The sequence below is a fragment of the Solanum lycopersicum genome, chromosome 8 (genome assembly GCF_036512215.1).
Source record: "Solanum lycopersicum chromosome 8, SLM_r2.1".
Lineage (NCBI taxonomy): Eukaryota > Viridiplantae > Streptophyta > Magnoliopsida > Solanales > Solanaceae > Solanum > Solanum lycopersicum.
The window spans coordinates 20,767,536-20,785,327 of record NC_090807.1 but is presented as its reverse complement, the minus strand read 5'-3'; the positions used below and the strand labels follow the sequence as shown (position 1 = coordinate 20,785,327).

The following is a 17,792-nucleotide window of genomic DNA, read 5'->3' as shown; positions in this document are numbered from 1 at the left end:
AAATTCTTATTGAGCTATTGATGATGATGATTATACAAGGGGTAGACCCTATGACCTAAACTAAACTATGATTGATAATTAAAGGCTTAAAGACATTTCAAAAAGGGACTCTAGCTTAGCACCGACTGAACTAGATTGAGGAGTGTCCGTTCCCATATAGGGAATGTAGGAATACTACATTACTCTTATGATTGGAGACTATAATGCATGTCGCATAAAGAGGGTCCCAACTATATCTCCTAGTTCTTGAACTATGTTGCCCCCCTCCCATAGGAATATTAGCTAGTGGATCCACGTAGTTGCTATTATTCATGTTTTGGTACTACCTTGGCAAGTAGTCCATCTTCTTTTGGTGTAGGGTTGTATGACACCGGATTCCACACTAGCTGATGTGGTCTATGTCAGTTAGGGCAAGATGTTCCCAAAAAGTAAAATGAATTAAAGGACTTGAACTCTAACTTGGATAACCTAAGAGGTCTAGCTTAGTCTAGGTAGGGATATGGGACTCTATCTAAACATTGCACTAATTAGCGTTGAAGGGAGTCTTAGGAGGAGGTTCTTATGTATGTTTATGTTATGATAATATATGATATATATATATATGGTGACCATGGCAGATTGTTGATACTATATGTTGATTAGTTCATTTATGAGTATGTCGTGGGTCATAACATTAATATATGATGAAATGTAAACCTAAATGCTATGCTATGTAAAGTTTGACATTGGTTATGGTTTTTATCTTGTATATGTATATTTGCGATAAAAGTAGAAGGCTATGTAACCTTTATATATGAAAGGTCTATGTATACTCGATATGAAATATATATTATGTGTATGTAGAGGTCTATGTAAACCTCCAAGTAGTGATAATGAAAATTTTAAATTTTTCCGCATTTTGAAACCTTGAATGTAATGAAACGAGACTAAGAGGCTAGTCTTAGTCCTTGAAAAGGACGACGACGCCAATTACATCTGGGGGGTAAACCCGGATGTAATAGAAAAGAACATAAAAGACATCATAGTGGTGGTGTCCTCGGATGCTGTGAGGACTCACCATCTTCACTTCTTGAAAGCCTTGGAAAATTTACCCTTTCAAAGCAACTCAATCTCCTCAAGACCCTACATTAGATTAGAATGTAGGCAAAATATGCATTAGCATGAAATGTTCCAAGTACGGAAACAATCATAATAAACATAAGATATCCCATATGGTTAGTCAATACTACACATAATCATAACAGATAAACACATAATCATAACATGAATATGATAAGCATATAAAACATCAAAAAGATATAAGAGTTCATACTTAACTCATTGTCTTTCTTACTGAAATGAAATAGTTCACTAGCCACCTTCAAGTATACTTGTGCAACGCTAAGGTAGCATCTCATACTAATACCAAAGCTAAGTACCTCTCTTTGGTCATTATTTATCATACTCTACTTTCATAATTAAGACCTTAAGTTCATCATAACATATGAGCACTATGCCCCTAGTCCACCTCAAAGCACACTTGTGCAATGCATGTGAAGCATTTCATTCTACCTCACAAAATAAGCAGGTCTTGGAGTCACCCTATTATCTTTCACTTTAGTTTATAAGTCTCTAGTATAAATATTTCATATTGATAAGGAACTATCATCTTAAATCAATCATGTCATGGAAAGCAACTATCCAAGCTAAGCATACATCATATAGTGGTCATGTCATAGGTAGCTTCAAGTCATACTTGTGCAATGTATGAATGTTATCCCATACTACCATCCACACTAAGTACTCCTCTACACTACCCTACTCCAAGCTAACTTATCTTTCATCATTGTCTATTAAGCTCAACATACTATCATAATAGACCTACTACCATGGAAAGCTTCTTAACATACTAACCAAGCTAACTAAAGGAAGGATACAACCATCCTAACCACCATGTAGATAATCATAGGGGATCATGAATCCTTAACCCTAATCTATAATGAGAAACTAATCTCAAGTTATTACATTAAATGCACCTTGCATGCAAATCAAGCTACCATGAAATGTACCTTGCATGCAAGTCAAGCTAACATTATGAGAGTATAGGCGTTTCCCCTAAAGTTACCAAGAAATGATTTGGGCCTGAACAAGTCAAGATAACATGATTAAGTATCCTTTCAATACAAGACCAAGCTAATGATGGGATAGCTTGCTTCCTCCATCCCAAGCTAACATGCGAACCACCATCCCCAAGCTACCATTATCAAGCATCCTTGCAACACAAGACCAAGCTAAACATGAGAGAGCTCACTTTCTCCATCCCAAGCTATTATGAGGTTCATCAACTCAAGCTATTATGAGTAATTTAACCAAAGCTTCCATGAGATTCAACATCTCAAGCTACCATAAGCATTTCAACTCAAGCCTCCTTGAGATTAACTATATTAAGCTACCTTTGAGACCTACCATCTCAAGCTATCATGCGATCCACCATCTCAAGCTATCATGAGAATTTATATCTCAATCTACCAGGAGAATTCACATCTCAAGCTATCATGAGATTTACATCTCAAGCTATCATGTCTTGGTCTTCTCTCACCAAGTTTATTACACAATAAGTGATCATATAATCCATCTTCAAGCTAATGTAGCTCATCATGTCTTGATTCATTTTAGGTATTTAGGTCAACCTACGATTCATCTATGTGAGAGAACTTGCTTCTCCTATCATGTTCATGTCTAGGTGTAGAAGAGAAAGAAACTAGCTATCCCTTCATCATGACTTTACCCTCAAATCCCTAGCATCAATGTCATAACAACCCATAATCGATTATTACCTTTAATTCATTATGATCTATGTTCAGTTCAAGCTTACTTCATTTAGTTAGATCATTAGAAGACAAGTCTAAGCATACAAGATCACATAATTTCAATTCCAACTTTACAAGTCAAAACCATCCTAGATTAATTTAGACTAGTTCAATTCATATCTAGGTGATTCAATCATGATCAATTAGCATATAATACAATTGAATTAAGAAGATCAACTTAGAACCTTCATCTTCCCTAAAATCACGAAGATCACCTTCAACATCAGTTACGACTATTCACCATGAAAACCTCATGAAAACTTCACGTCATAAACATATGAACATAATTGAATGTTACCCACTAGATTGGGATCACAATCAAGCCTTAACCACGATAAAATCACACCCTCTCTAGATTGGGGTTCTTTGGATTCACAATTGAGGAATAACTTGGGGGCTCCATGAATGAAAGAATCCATGGATGAATAAGATTCACATACCTTAGGTTACAAACTTAATCCTAGCTTGAATCCTTGGTGAAATTCTTCATAAGAGCAGCTTCCAATTTTTCTTCTTCTTCTATGGTGTTCTTGATAGAGTTTTGGAGAGGGAGAGGTTTAGATCTTGGGTATAATGTCTAAAGGGGTCTCTTATAGTTCATATACTCATGAATACCTAAACCACCTAATTTAACTGCCCATGCATTTATTTGGACTCTACACGAATTTACCAAAATATCCCACCCTTGGCCGAACCTTTACAGAAACTATAGGCCCCATCAATGCCTACAGTCGACGGACCGTCGATGGAATGATGGTGCCGTACTACAGGTCCGTCATTCTTAACAGAGAGTCCCATTTTGAGAGCTCAACTCCCACGTCTAACTGTGGAGTGACTCCCACAATTGACAGGGTGTAGCTCGAGTGACGGGGCGTCGCTTAAAGGTCGTGAAGTGACACTGTCATGGCAGTGCACTTTCCACTTTTGGGTCCTCCTCAAGGACCTTTTTGGTGGTCCTTGGGGAGTCTTTCCCGGATGTTTCAACCCTAAATACGTCCGTCTAGATGTTAGGAACCTTCCCTACCAATTTGAGCCCCAAAAACTACATAAAACCTCATGAAACATACTAAGGCACGCAAGCATGTTCTCAAGGCAATTTTTCAAAAATCTTGGACATCCTTGCACGTTTAACCTCTAAAATATTCCAAAAATCACATGTTACATCTAAACAATTAGTCATTTTAAGACCTTCTAAGATCATGACACTCACGTTAGGCTCTATTTGGACCTGATTCATTTTGGGGTCCTTACATTATGAGAAATCCTTAATAAATAATTTAGTCATAGCTTCAAATTGTTAGTTGGGCTGTATTAATGGTTCTCTTACCGAAGAGTTGGTATGAGTGTCAATCACGACGGTTTGGATTGTGACAAGACCTTGGAAAAAAAATTCAACAATATCACCATTTATTCTACTCCACCAAAATATTGTCTCGGATCACGATACATCTTGGTTGCACAAAGATGTATAGAATACCTCAAACTATGGGGTTTTGAAAGAATAATCTAAGCTATATAATCAACAAAGAGCATATATACTGGACCCCTAATCTTTAGGATGGTTCGTTCATCAATCACAACCTCTTTGGCCTCTCCCTACATGGCCATATCACAAATTTGGCTCAACTTCTCATCATTAAACTTATTTCCTTTAATCATGTCAATAAAAGAAGACATTGCCTCCATAAAGGCAAAAAATCCTCCTATTTTGGACCTTTCTAGCCAATGGGCATCTAGAAGCTTGCAATGTTGTAAACTCTCCATGCTCCTTGTTGTTTTACTTAAGGCATCAACCATAACATTAGTTTTTTTGTGTGATAAAGAATAATACTTAGTCTTTCAACAACTCTATCCACATCTCTTTTGAGTGAAAACATATTGTAAACTACGATGATTTACATACGCCTCACACTTGACCCCATATAAATAATGCCTCCACTGATTCAGTGCAAATAAAACCACAACCAACAACAAATCATGATTGGGGTAGTTACATCATGAACTTTTAATTATGTTAAATCATAGGTAATTATCTCCCTCTCATGCATTAGCACTGCACCTAAACTAGAATAAGATGCATCACAATAGACTATGAGATTCTTACCTTCTACATGCAAGGAAATAATTAGTCTAGCAGGCAACAAGGTCTTGAGTTTTAGAAAACTCTCTGCTCACTCATCTTACTATACAAATGGAACATTCTTCTTGGTTTGAGGATGCACCATCACTCCATCCTTAGAGACTACGTACCCAAGAAGGACATTGAATCATGCTGAAACTCACACTTGTAAAATTTACCAATAAAGCCTTTTCTCCGTTAACAATTTCGATACAATTCTCATATGTTCTTTATGTTCTGTTTGACTCTTTGAGTATATTAGTAAATTATCAATAAATACAATAGCAAAGAGATCCATATATTTAGAATTTTGTTCATCGGGCTCATGAAAGCACCTTGAGCATTCGTAATCTCAGAAGACATTATTAAGAACTCATAATACCTGTAACTTGTTCAAAAATCATTCTTTGGCATATTGTTGCCCGCATTTTCAATTGATTATAATTAGACCTCAAATTAATTTTATAGAAGATATACGCACCCTATAGATGATCAAACAAGTTATTAGTGCGAGGAATGGGGTACTTGTTCTTAATAGTCACCTTATTCAGATGTCTAAATTCTATGCAGATCCAAAAACTACCATCCTTATTTTTTTAAAATAAAAGTGGAGCACCCCAAGTAGAGGCACCGGTCTAATAAAAATTTTACCTTACAACTCCTGAAGTTAGGAATTCAACTCCCTCAACTCAGTCGGGGCCATTCTATAAGGTGGATGGAATGGGAAGAGCACCCGACTGCAAGTCAATACAAAATCAATATCCATGTCTGGTGTGATTCCAGAAAAGTCTGCAGGGAAAAGATCCATAAACATCAAAACAAACTCAGATTTGTCAAGAAAGTTTTGAAAAAATCCTACTCACCAACCTCTTAGCACGAAGAAAAGAGATAATTTGAATAGGGGAGGGAATATAGTCACAACCTACACCAACGAATATATCCCAAGCATTCCAAAGGTCACGATCATAGCACTGCAATCTATGATAGAGAAATTTGGAGAAAGCCAAGTAATTCCCAAAACTACACCAAAGTCAACAATATCTAGAATAATCAAATCTACATAAGTTTTTTCTCCCCACAAAAGTCACAAGGCAAGACCAATACACCTTTTAAACTAACACAGACTCAACAACAGGAGTAGAAACACAAATAGGCATGTCAAGTAAGTCAAAAAAGTAAATCAAGTACATTAGTTAATGATGAATATACATAAAAAAAAGTGGATCCAAGATCAAACAATTTAGAAGTCATGTGATCACACAGCAAAAGAGTAGTTGTGATAACAACATTAAATGCCTCTGCCTCTAGCCTCCTGGTGAAAGCATAACAATGGACTCTTTCTCTTGTTTGATCATTGCCCTTGCCGAGGTAATCTCCAGTAGTTTTAGACTGACAGTCACCTCGATTGAACTGGTGAATACCACGACCTTGGCCACTACGTCCTCCAAACTGATAACCTATACCATAACCACCCCAACCTCTAATTGTTGGGGCTATATAATACTGAGCATACTAAGCCTGACTCTGCCTTGAACAATTTTCCTGATATGTCCAACCTCATCACAAGACTGCAGATAATGTTGAAACTCATAAAAGGTTTGACTAGTCTGTGACGGATTCTTAGTTGTAACCTACAATGAATAGTGAATAGGATGAGATGGATAACCTCTAGAGTAAGAACCACTAAGTCCACCTTTCTTTTAGATCTTTTTGAATGTTGACGCCTTGGCAAAGTCAACTAGATTCACCCGCAATAGTTCTATCACAAAATCAACTACTTTATAAAAAGATTTTGCAGAAGCAACCACCTGTAAAGCTAAGATCTAAACATGGATAAAGCACAAAATTTGGCCTTCTATGCAAATCAAACACCTTTCATTTCTCTGTATTCAGGAACTCATCTCTCCTTGTATCCCCCAAAGTCTTGGATATATGATTACCCATGAAGAAGTTAAAAATCTTGCTCAAGTCATAAGTAATGCCTTTTCTGGTCAGCACTCAACATGAGACCGACACCATATTTTTGTATCTCCTTAGAACTGGTATGTCACAAAATTAACATCAATTTGCTCCACTATATCCATTTTATGAAGCAGCTCATGAAAATCAACAAGAAAATAATAAGCATCTTCAAATTCAATATCCTTGAAGACTGGAGGTTTCAACTTTAAGAATCTAATAAAGAGATCATGTTTTTAACTAATTTTTGTAGGCCCTATAATAGATTGGGGAAATATGTTTATTACCAAGGACACATCTTTGCGCAGAGACATAGCGGTTGTATGTTGTTCTTTCTAAACTTGCGGTGATTGTGCTGGCGTAGAAAGCGCTAGGAGCACATGGCCCTGATCAAATAACTCGTTGAGATAGGAGAGAGAACTCGGTGGATCATCTTAGGAGTAAGTTGGGTTGGTTCTTCCTTATCATGAATTTGTTCATTCTCTACCTCATCATTCTCTCTTACCACTTCATAGCCTGTGAAAAGGTTGCTGCTCTATTTCTGGTTGGCCCAATTGCCTAACCTATTCCCCTGGTGGACTTTTTCCCGCAAGCTTTACCATGGTATTTTTTCACTAATCCCCATTGGGCTACATCCACAATGGTATCATAAATGCTTCATCTTGTGCTAGTTTTTGTGTTGTCAATGTTGTTCTCTAGTTCTAACCATTTGCAAAATAGAATAAAGAATACCTATTTGGAACACGTAGATACTAATCAAATTCAAGTAATAGCAAGAAAGAAAGAAAGAAATGAGTTTTTGTAAAGTCTCATAGCCTCGCATAGAAGTAAAGGCGTCCCCATACCATTTTGTAGGATTCTACTAAACATGTCCTTGTATTTGATGAGATCATTGTACCTAAAATAGTGATACCTGTCACAACCAAAAATGGGTCATGAGTGGAACCCATAATTGATTTTCTAGGTAGACGAAACAACAAATTCAACCCCAACTAATATTAGCGGACCGACCAATGGGAATCTCTTACCCCTTTTCTCAGCCTATTCTAATTTCACTATTCTATTAGTCAAGGTTTTTGAAAGAAAGTCTACCGGACGTGGGAAAACTGACTGATAGTGAGAAGTCTAGAACTATTGAAAGATGACAGAGCTTTAGAGACTGATAGTGAGAAGTATAGAACTATTGAAAGATGATGGGATTGTATTTAACTTATGAAATATGTTAATAATGCGGAAACCGAAATCTTATTAAAATAGAAATCAAATCAACTAGATTGTACTTTGTATTACTTCCCAAAATCTAAAACTCATCATATCAATGAAATTTAATATTCAAATATCTAGTCTAAACACATTAATAAATAAATAAAGTAGTTTGTGTTTAAAAACTATGGACATTATGTCATGACAGAGACAATCCAATTCGAGCTAGAATGAACAAATCACCCAGGAACTAGATGTGCTGGAAATTGGCTAGAGATGAGGGTGAGTCAAAATTCCTGGTAAACTCGTTGCACCACAAAAGGAAAACGAAAAAAGTACAAGTAGGGGTCAGTATAGAGTAACATGTACTGAGTAGATATCGTTGATTGACTCAAAATAAAAACTAATATGCATAACGTTATAACATGAAATCAACTATGAAACTTAGCAGGCGGCAAGCAATCAATATGAACAAGTGGTAACAACAAAGAAGCAAGTATGAAATTAGTCAACGATATCAAGGACACACATGAGGACTCAGGCCTCCATACCATGTTCTTTTGGGAAATAGGTTCTTTAAGCTTGAGTATATTAGGTTGTTTTAATATGTTTTCCTTTGATGTTATCATGTCAAAACGTGACACCCAATACAGAAATATTGTGTGAGCTTGTGACACCCAATCCAAATATATCATGTCAGATCGTGGCACCCCATTCAACAATCTAATTAAGTCCTCATTCTTTATCATCAGTTTCCCCTTCATTAACAATAATTCATCAAGCCTTCTTTACTCAAGGAATCACTCTTATAGATAAAGTTTAAGTTTATTGATTTCGCAGTCTTTGGAAGTCAAGCAATCTTATTTGCCAATGTTCTTTTTTTTCTTCAATGCCTCAGAACATTCCAAATCTGAAACCATCCTTTTGATTTGTTTTACAATCTTGCATTGCGCCTACTTTCTTTATTCGTTTCTTTTTGCAAGTTGAGAATAGAATACATATTATTTAGTATCCTAATAATTATACATGACTAATTATGAATGTGGTCGAGTGACCACTACTAATTTTAATGTTATTTTCTTTTACTATCAACTAAATTAATTATGAAAAATATCTCATTAATTATATAATTATGGTTACGAATTATCCAAAATACTCATTTATAATCTATCAGAAGAGTCTTTTAAGAAAGGAGCCTTTAAAAAATAAATAACTCTAATAGTCAAAACGATCTAATGGGTTGCTACACATACCCTAAAAAAATGAGAAGGCAAAGTTAAGGTTAGTTTTCACTATTACCTTTTTTACTTTTTTCAACTTTTCTCCTAGAAAATATAAAGTAGTTATGAACCTCATTAAAAGAAAGGGTAAAAATGGGAAAAAAAATCTCAATAATTCTCTTGAACTTTAAAATTTTTACTTTACATTTGAACTATAAAAAAAAGTCTCAACAATTTGCTTAACAAGGAATAGGAGGAGTATCATTATCCGAATATAATAAATTTAATATTTTGAGAGATGTACTGAAAGTTACTATATTTGATAATAAGTATAAATTAGGAACTATTTAATAAATTATTTCTTGATTAACTAATATACAAGTAAATATGAATTTTTATTTTTAATATAATTGACAAATAAAAATAAATGGAATGAATACTTTATGTGGTCCACATTTATTCATCTTTGATCCAGGATGAGTAATTTTGAAAAATCATAAAAAAAAATTCACTAAATTTATCGTCTTCTAAAATTCCATTAGGTAGATAATAAGTATCCGCTTGTTCTTTAGCATACCCTTTTAGAAAATACTATTTGCATGTACGCCCTACTAAACTGAATTTATGAGACAATGCACATCTATAAAGAAAAATATTTAATGACATAATTTAGATCATATTTTTTACTATTGTCTTTTATTTATTTTCAGTATATTCCTCCTAAAAATTGTAAAAATTCATTAAAGGAAAAGAAAACTATGGAAAAAAATTAAACATTTATCTTGAACTTTAAAAAAATCAATTATTTTGAACAATCAAAAATGCCTAAATTCACTTAATATGGAATAGAGAGAGTTAGACCATATTTGCTTCCATTAAGATTCAGACGTCTGAATCTGAATAAGCATTTGAATATTAAGATGTGCATTAAGATCTACGTGCCTAGATTCAAATACACATTTAAATATTAAGATGTGCATTAAGATTTACATGTCTAGATTTCATCAAAATATTAAGAGGTTGTCTTTAGATTTGAGCGATAAATGATTAAGAATGTTTATTTTTAATATTTGAATGTTCATATGAAATTAAATTTTATATTCATAAATTATTATTATAAAATTTACATTTATTATTTTTCAATAAAAAATTACATTTTAAATATTTAATTTTGATTAAAAATATTAAATTTACATGACATGCAAATAATAATTATTTTAACATTTTAAAGGATAAAATGTTAACGTTCAAATATTATAAAACGTGTCAAATAATAAAAATATAAATCTCTCAAGATTAATTGAGTCTTCATTGCATTAGTTAAAGTGCAAATTCTTCACACATATTACTCATTATCTATGAATTTGCAGTTGTCCAATTAGGTCCATTTGTTTCATCTCACTCTTTTTATGTTCTCCTTCTTCATCATCAAGTATTAGTGGTTTGAAACAAAACTTTAATAAAATATCTCACGTATGTAGATGTCCAAATTCTTATAAGAGACCTTAAATATGTATACATAATAATATTTTTTAATCATGACTAGTATTTTTCCTATCTTGATCTAGATAAAGGTCAATAAACTAAAAAAAAATACTATTGCAACGAGGGTTTTTGATAAATATCAATACACTTTAAAAAAATTATTAATATTAAAATATATTATAAGATTATTTATGAAAAAATTGGTGTTTGATTAAAAAGAAAAGAAAGGTTGTATTAATGAAATCAAAGTTGTACAAAGAGCGAGAGAGGCGAGAGTAATTATTTTACAATGTATAAATAAGTCTGAATGTTGTTAAGACACTCCTATATATATTATTCGTTCAGATTTTTCTTTTTTATAAAAAGAAACAAATATATTTAATGGTGTTGAATCTGAATGATTTAAATTCAAATCTAAAAATCAAACAAAAATAATAGGTTGTATCTGAATAATTAAAATTCAGACATTCCTCAAGTACAAATAAATGAGGCCTAACTTCGAAAAAACGTATATCAACTAAACTATCCATAGTGTTGAAACCTAATTAACATTATCACATAAAATTTTGAAGTAATTTACAAAGACTTTTTAGGAATATGTAAATAAGGGCAAATTTGAAAAAGTAAAGTTAATTTCTTTTTAATTAATGTTGTGAAAACATAAAATATAATTTAGTCAAATTGTTTTCTTAATTAATATTTTAAATGAACATATCAAATCCTTAAAATCTCTTTTTATGGACGGAAAGTGTATTGTGTGGGTGGATAATATTGTATAAAATTTACTTCAGGATTAGGACACTAGCTAGGGATTTATAGGGTTATTTTCTAGGGTTTGGTGTGATCTACTATTTGATTATTCCCTTTTTGTGATATTAATGAACATTGATTTATGTGATCACATGGGCATTATTGGAGTCCCCAAAGCTTCAAAAGTAGCATCCAATTATTGCCTAGGGCATATAGATCCCAGAGCAACTAATTTATTTCTCCATTTTAAAATAAGTAATCTTTTATCTTTTTATTTTTTTCCAAATACAATTATTTCACATATTAGGGAAAAAATCACTTTCTTTTAATTTTATTTTTAATAAAATAAAGAAATTAATAAAAAGCTACATCATTTTCAAGATACTCACTTTAATCTAATATAAATAAATTGTTAGGATACGACACCCCCCTTCAAAAAAAATTTAAAGATATTAATGTAAAACTAATTTGTTAATATTAAGTTTTTTTTTCTTTCCAAATTCTTCTTAAAATAGTACTCGTTTCTTTCAATAATACTTGTCTATTACCAAGACATGGTTACCTTTTATGTCTATTTTACTATTATTATTAAATATTATATATCGTCTAACACATTTCTCATTGTTAGGATATACTATTAACCATGTGTATTGATATAATATTATTTATTAAACAATTATTTATTCAATTCAATAGGGTGTTACGTTTAGTATATCAATTTGTCATATATGTGTCCTTAATTTATATAGAAGATGATTTGGTGTATAGAGAGTTTAAAGCTTATGGACTGAAAATTAAATCATCGGTTTTTATAAGTTAAAATTTCTAGTTCACAATGTAGGTAGAAATTTAGATAAACCATCAGAAATATTGTAGCACGAGATTAAATATATTTATCTTGATTATGAGAATGGTATAGTTCTAACTTCTCGTGCTAGTGTATTTTTTATGTATTGAACATGATAGAGCAGAGATAATTTTTTTAGACTGACTGTTAAATACATACTCACTGAACTATTAAATTTACTTATATTCTTAATCTTGATATAACGATTATGATATGTATTTATTAATTATCATTTTAATTTATTAATGTAATGCCCCGAGCCTATACCCTGAACCTAAAAAAACACTCGAGAAAACAATAGAATCATTGTTTGTCCCAAGCGAACCCTTGGCATGACTCAACTCTTAGCGAAAGACTTACTCAACATTGAATATCTCAATGAAAACTTTAACTCGGATAACTACTCAGAATATTTAAGAAAAGATTCACTAGCCAAAGTGACAACTCAAGTCTCAGACATCAATAACCTGAATGATCAAGACTAATGAATTATAAATATCTATCTATGAAGCCTTTAATACTATGAGAATGTCGCGACAAGACCTCGATCATTCTAACAAACTGAAATGACAAAGCATGATAAAAGGGATCCTTCAGAAAGCAAAGAGGTTCACCAAATGACTCTAACTCAGCTACATCAATGAAGCATTGGATGCTGATCCTAATTACATATATCTGCATCATAAAAAGATGCAGGCTAAATGGCGTCACTACATGGAATGTACGAGCATGTGAGAAGAAATCTAAAATAATACATAAGATTGAACTCGAACTGAAAGAAACACTTATCACGTCTCAACTCATTTCAATATAAAGCAGTAGTAAAGATGCAGTATAAAGAAAAGCTTTAAAACATGTACATAATAACTCAGTTCATTGAAAGACACAATATAACTTAGTTTTGTATATGAAATACAAATAACTCTATAGGATATTCTTTAACCGAAATCATCACTCTAAGTTATGTGATGATACGTCTCGATCACATTGCTAAAAAATGTCTTATACTTTGTTGGGTATAAAACATACCTCTAAGTGGATCCAATAGTCTACGCTAAAAAGTATGACCCATTATACCCACGTTGACTACATAGTTTATGGAGACTTTGAATTTTTTGGACTCGATCCATATTGGTGCTCAATACTACTCCCAAAACATAACTAGCTCATATGTTTAAAAACATAACTTTTTATGTGTTCTGAGATTATTACTCAAAAAGACTTTCTCTTAAAAGAGATAGAACTAAAACTTCTCATGAAAACTCTTTTTGGAAGTCTATGTTTGCCTCATCTTAAATGTGAAAATATTTACTCTTCGAAATCTTTAGTCCCCATATATCATTTTAAGAAAATTAAAAGTAGCTCGACTCTCCCTCAACTCAATGCTTAAATCTTAAAACTAGTTTAAAACAATTGCAAAAGACTTTCTGAAAAGAGACAAAGAATTATCTAGACTAGACTCTTAGCCCTATCTTGAATTTGAATTATGGATTCACGGGCTATGATCTCATTTATGGATGATATCTATATGTTTAGAAATACCTTAAGAGTATATAAATCAACTATAAAAGATAGGTACAATTCAAGAGAACTCAAATGAAAAGAATTGGGAAAGGATAGATGACCTAGCGACCATGGCGTACCAAGTGGCGCAGGTCACCAAACCCTGTACTACAGTAGAAATGTAGGGGCGCACAGAGTAGCGCGGCGCCCAAGAGCCCAACCTACACTCTGACTTGGGGCGCACTGAGTGGCGCGTCACCCCACCCTTTTATTCAGAAATTTTGACGAATTTTCTTACTCGTTGTTTAACTCCAATTCGCCTAAAATCAAATGGTTTATTTTTCAATCACTTAGATTAGGATATTCAATAATAGTATGCAAGAATCTACTAGAAAACAACTTTAAAACTCCACGCGATTATCTCAAGAACTCATTAAAACCTCGACAATCAAGATTATGAATTAAACTTTAATGAAACTTATCATGAATTCAAATCCTTTACCTTCAAGACGAAATTTCGATGCAATAATCATAATTGGTGTGTGGGTGAACAAATTCAAGCCTATGTGAACCCACATACCTCTTATGTATCGAACTCAAATCTATGTGAAATCACATACCTCTTATGGATCAATCCTTGGCGAAATCCGTAACAAAATTCTCAAGAACTTGACGAACGCTTAAATTTTCTCCTTTTCTTGAACTTCTCTCAAAGCCCTAGGTATTTTAGGATTTTTAAAACTGAACCAGACCCCTAAATCTTACCAAATTCCGTTTTAAGTTAACTCTCTAAGAAAAAGACCAAAATACCCCTCTTAAATTCGAGTAACTTTCTTTAACTAAACAATCGGACTTTAAACGGGCATATCTTCCTCATACGAGCACCAAAATTAGCAAAATCAACGGTGTTGGAAAGAAGATTACAATACCTTTCATTTGATATCTTATGAGCCACTTGATTCATTTTGTATTGAAAGTTATGATCACTTAAAATTGAATCAAAACTCATACTTAACATAACTTGCAAATTTTTAAAATTTGCTATTTTTTCCAATTCTTTTTGTTCTTTCTAATTCTAGTTCTTTCAAAATCAAGGTGTACAGTTAAAAGGTGATATTTGATATGGGTCAATAACTTGGTAGATTGGATGATAATAATATATATTTGTGAAATAATTAGTTAGTTGATGGTATCCATGTCTCAATGTAGAGATTGATGATACACCTTTTTATGAGAAACTTATAAGTGTTCATGTGTAAATCCGGTCGGTAGATTTATGAATTCGGCACAAGAAATAAGTTAAGGATTGCTCTAACAAAAATTAATCATTGAACTAACTTCTTTAGTAATTTAATTTATTGATTAGTATCTGTAATCTTAACATGGGGAATTACATAAGTGTATAATTGTAAATTTCAAAATAAATAGCAGAGTGCAATTACGAATTTCTAGTGGAATGATTTGTAATATATTATGGTATTAACAATTAAGATTAATTATTTTAGAATTATTTCCATAATAGGAAGCCTCAGCAGTTAATTATGTGGTCCCTCCAGTGCGCATATTTAACTAGAACTTGAAATCCTATCTTCTAGGGAAAAAGAAAAAAATAGCTTTTTTTTTAGGAGAAAAAATATGTCTTTCTTTTTCTTAATAATAAAGGACTCCTTTTTAGACTTTGAAGAAATCTTTATAAGTAGGAATTTTTTTAACCTAGAAAGACTATTCAGTATTTTATACGATACTTGTCCACCCATTATATGATACTTGTCCACCCAAGTATTGAGAGAGTTCAATTGTTAAGTTGGGATCACTGTAGAAGACCGTAAAGTTGGAGTTTGATTTGCTTCAAGATATAAATGCTTCAAGAGGTAATACTGAGTTAATTTTCAGCATACTTTGTATGTGATACTTATTTGTTATTAATGTCTATATTTATATATGAAGTATGATTCTACAATAATTTTGTTGTATCTGTTATTTTCTGACACACAAAAAATTAAATATAGTAAAGTCAAAGGATAAAATAGTAATATAATTCCTATTATTTATTGTTTCTTAATAGGTGTGTCAAGTCAATAATAGACAACTATTGTTGGACAGTAAAGTAATAATTGTTCCTTCTTACCCTAATTACTTGTCCAATTTTTATTTTTTACTTGTCCATTTTGACAAATCAAGAAAGGGAAATTTTCTTTTTACCTATTATGCCTCCAATTAATTATTTTTTAAAAAGGTTGAATTTTTTAAAAATCTTAAATTTTTAATTCACCTACTTCATAATAACTAATAAGGATAAAATGATAAATCACTATGTGAATTATTATTTACTTAATTAGTTTATCAATTCAAAAAAAGAGAGTATTCGTGATTCAAAGGTGGTTGAAGGCTTTGCTATCTGCCTACTTTTTAGCACGCGAATGATCAGCATTCACTGATTTGTAATGAATAATTTATGGCGAAATGAAAGAAATGTTGCCAAAAATAAATGAATAGATAAATAATAATACTACTTATTATGAAATGAATATTTATTGTTGTGTGCTGATTGTTAACATCTATTTAATTAAAGTAGTGTGTGTTAATTATTAAATCAGTATCGTATATGATATTAAATTATCATTAGACCAAGTATATTGCATGCAATAATGCACTTATGAACACACAGGAGAGAACATGCCTTTGAATACATAATTTGCAGATCTGACAATTTGTATTTATATATATTACTATGATGATATAATCTTAGGCATATTTGGACATAGAGATAAATTTTTAAAGTTCAAATAACATTATTAAGTGATGTTATCATTAGCTATTTATTGTTTGTCCATTTATAAAAATTTTATGGTCAATAAAATGGGATAATATTTTTAAATGGCTCAAAGAATATTTCTATTATATTTTGGTTTATTATGTCATTGCTTGAGGATAACACGGTTAATTCAAGTCCAATTGCATTACAAGGGTAAGACAGTGGATATATTCATCATGTCCAATCGCCAAGAGTATAAGATGATGAATTCATATTTAATCGCATTTAGAGGTTAAAAGGGCGATTTTATGTCCAATAAAACCAAGAGGATAAGTCGATGAATTCAGGTCCAATCGCACTAAGAAGAGAAATAATCAGGTTCGAATCCTAGTGCACCATGAAGAAAAATGTTGGGTTCTTTCATTGATTTATGGCCTAAGATGTCTTTATGTGGATAAGACATTTAGTTTGAGTCTCAATGCATAATATCGATGTTATATTGATGACTACGACTAAAACAATATGTTTTTGATGAAATATCACGCCCTAAACCTACACCCTGGGCGGGATTGACACTCGAAGACCATTACTGACCCCAGGCGAACCCTTGGCCCGACTTTCTTAAATCAGCGAAAAACTCAAAGCATTAATACAAGGATTAAAATGCACTTACTCAACTCTTTAAAAGATAACTTAGAACGTTTTTAAAAATAAAACATTCAACTTATCCAAATGGTAACTCAAGTCTTAGCACATAATAAATGACAATGTAAAGACAACTGACTGCTAACTGTCTATCTATCAAACTCTAATAACTGAGATGGATGTCGGAAAAAGACCCTGATCTTCCTAACAACCGAAAATAAAATTTAAAACAATGAAAAAGGAGTCCTCTGTAATGCAAGGAGGCTCACCGACTGACTTTGAGCTGCTCACTGGATCAACGGTGCGCTGGGTGTCCATCCTAATTACTTGCATTTGCATCATAATATGATGCAGACCAACTAGAATCAGTATATTGAATGTACGAGTATGCGAGTTGGATGCTAAAATAACTTAGACTTGAAAGAGATTATGAAAGAAACACTTACCTTGACTCTTC

The 17,792-nt window shown here is 32.4% G+C and overlaps 1 long non-coding RNA gene across 1 annotated transcript; it reads right to left on the bottom strand.

Annotated features, from left to right (window-relative positions):
• Positions 1-765: 765 nt before the first annotated feature.
• On the bottom strand, positions 766-14,650 carry LOC138337765 (uncharacterized). Its single transcript, XR_011211172.1, has 3 exons — positions 14,556-14,650; positions 5,620-5,757; positions 766-1,122 (listed from the first exon to the last, which is right to left on the bottom strand). It is a non-coding gene; the product is annotated as an uncharacterized lncRNA (long non-coding RNA).
• Positions 14,651-17,792: the final 3,142 nt, after the last annotated feature.